Below are 2,881 nucleotides of genomic sequence, written 5' to 3'. Positions count from 1 at the left end.
TGCCTTTTCAAGGTTTGATATTAATCGGACAAGTGCTTCCCAAGTTATGGCCATTTATTTACCAACCAATGACAGGACACGTTGCTGCGTGGGCGTGGTCGATGGGGGAAGGGAACCTCGGCCGCGGTCCCCATTACGGGCTACAACGTACGGACTTCCCGAGAGTGATGACTTCAGGTATTCTAATAATTTCTCGATTTCTTATGCGCATTTATAGATAAACACAATGCCCCAAGTTATGATCGTTTTCATATTAGACGGTGCATAAATTTCGGTAACATCAGAGTGAGCTGGTATGCTCCGAAGCAGGGGGTAATTTTTTTTTCTCTTCTCTTCTCTTTGTGTTTTTCCTTGCGATGACATTGTGAAAAGGCAAAATACGTTGACACTAATTGAATAATTGGCCATTAAAACTAAATTGCGAATAATCATGACTGCGATATGCGAACTTCCGGGCTACGCACGTACGGGCACGCGAGAGCGATGGAACGGCCTGTATGGTTGTTGTTTCTTGGTCGCGGTTTGAATTTTTTATTGTTACCTTCGCATTCTGTGAAAGGTTATGTTTTGGTCGCTGTGTATTTATTTATTTGTGAATATGTGTGTTTGTTTGTTATTCGCATCACTCAGAAAGTATTAAACTGAATTGCATGAAATTTGGTGGGATGATTCGTGAGTATCCGAGGACGATTTGATTAGATTTTGGGAGCAATCGGGTCAAAGGTCAAGGTCATGAAAAGGTCAAAAACACACTTTTGAGCATAACTTCCTTCATAATACAGCTATCGACATGCAACCACCGCCATATTGTTCCATGACGAGATACCTTTCGGATATGTAGTGTCGGATTTGACGTGACGTCATCGGAAGTGCGTCTAAATGACGTCACAAGATGACATAAATTTTCAATTTTCGATCTCATCAGTTTTGATCATACCGTTTTGTAGGACTTACCTTAAGGACGTCACACACCAAATTTGACTTTGATCAGACTGACCGTTATGACGTCATTGACGTTTGAATATGACGTTTTTCAATTGTGGCTAAAATGTCCTGATATTTTACATTCAAATATCTATATAATTTAGAAAGCAAAGTCTCCCAAATCCAGGCATTAGGATCAGTACCAAAATATCTGTTTATTAATGTACAGGTTTTGCCAATTAACTCTGTAATCAAGGTCACACTCAAGATCAAAATATACTTGTAGGCATAGCTTCAGATCTAATAGAGCTATTGACATGAAACCAATGTTACAACGTTCAGTGAACTACGAGCTTTCAGAATGGTAGTCCCCGATTGGACGTGACGTCCCTGGAAGTGCGTCAAAATGACGTCAAAAGATGACGGCATTTTTCAACTTTTTAATTTTTCAGTGTTTATCATTCCATTTTGTTGGACTGCCTTCAAGGAGGTTACACACCAAATTTGACGTCAATCGGACAGACGGTTGTGACATCATGGACGTTTTAAAATGACGTTTTTCAAATGTGCCCGGAAAAAAGTTGCCGCGGTGAAGGTATGCGCTCTACCGAGTGCCCGTTCTAGTTATTTTTTTTTAACGGGCACGTACTAGTTATACTTAAAGTATACTGTCCCTGTTAGAAATTAGAGAAGCTGATTTAAGGAGGTACAGCATGTAATGTCAGTCATGACATTTGTCGGTAAGTAAAGATTTACAATACCATTAATGTTCTGGGCGGAGCTCTGAGCGAAGGTTCTGGGTGCAGCTCAGAAGGGATGTTTGAAACCTGGTGTTGGCTTTGTGGTTGGGATGATGGCTTGGGATCCTAGGGTCCTGAGTTCAAGCCCCGCACCGTTGAATTCACACCAGAGGGTTGACTCAGCCTGTCATCATTCCGAAGTCGGCAAAATGAGTACCAGTGCAGCAGCCAAAAGGCTGCCCACGAAGGGAAGGGGTATCGACAGATTGATTAAATCTGGTATTGGTGTGGTGCAGGCAGGATCGGTCGAATGTCCTCCTCCTGTGCAAAATTTCCTTCTGAATCCTTGTAAACAGATGCAGTTGCTTTCTGGGATGCCAAAAGCTTAGGCTCTCTGTGATCACTCTGCGAAACTTACATCGTGTTGTTGAGCTTATACTGTGTTGCGAGGTTCAAATCGAGCCACGAGGCCATTGGTGTGACCAGGCCCATTCCACGTTTTATCTACATACAAGCACAACTCGTTAAGGAGGATTAAAGTGGTCAGTATATCTCTCTATGTCGCTAACTGAAGGACTTCATGTCGTAAGAAAGATTGGAATGTATTTTGTACGCGTGTTCATGTTAACACATTGCACGTCACGTACATTCATGCCTTTTGCATAACGTATTTCGACATCATTTGAGATCTGTTTCAAGTTCGTTTGATTTATTGTATTTGATTTATAGTGGAACTGTCATGTGTTTCTGAGTTATTGTTGTCACAAAACAACATCATTCCTTTTTAGTTTCACAGAGCTTTACGGAACTTTTCGGAGCTTTTAGGAGCTTTCACAGAACTTTCACGGAGCTTTTAGAAGCGATTAAAGAACTTTCTCGAAGCTTCTTTGGGAATGAATAAACAGCCGAATGCTTCTGTATGAACACAACTCCTTGTGCCTATATCTGCATACGACATCCAATGAACTTATGCTACGACAAGCACAAAACCCTAATGGCAGATAAGCGCTTGCTGCTGTTAGAGATTCATTCTTCCTCCTTTTGTAACAGACTGCATGCTTATATTCATGGGAAGTTGAAAAGTGGAGTGGGAGGGCAACATGGTATTAGCACCTCCACCCCACCTACAACTTCTGAATTGGGGGAGCACTAGCTCCTCTCCACCCAACCCCCACCCCAAGCTTCCGATACCATTGTTAAGAAGTCACAGCTGCATG

Source organism: Eptatretus burgeri, chromosome 7 (assembly GCF_056783735.1).
Source record: "Eptatretus burgeri isolate ZD-2024b chromosome 7, Ebu_testis_v1, whole genome shotgun sequence".
NCBI lineage: Eukaryota > Metazoa > Chordata > Myxini > Myxiniformes > Myxinidae > Eptatretus > Eptatretus burgeri.
Note: the sequence above shows the minus strand (reverse complement) of the source record.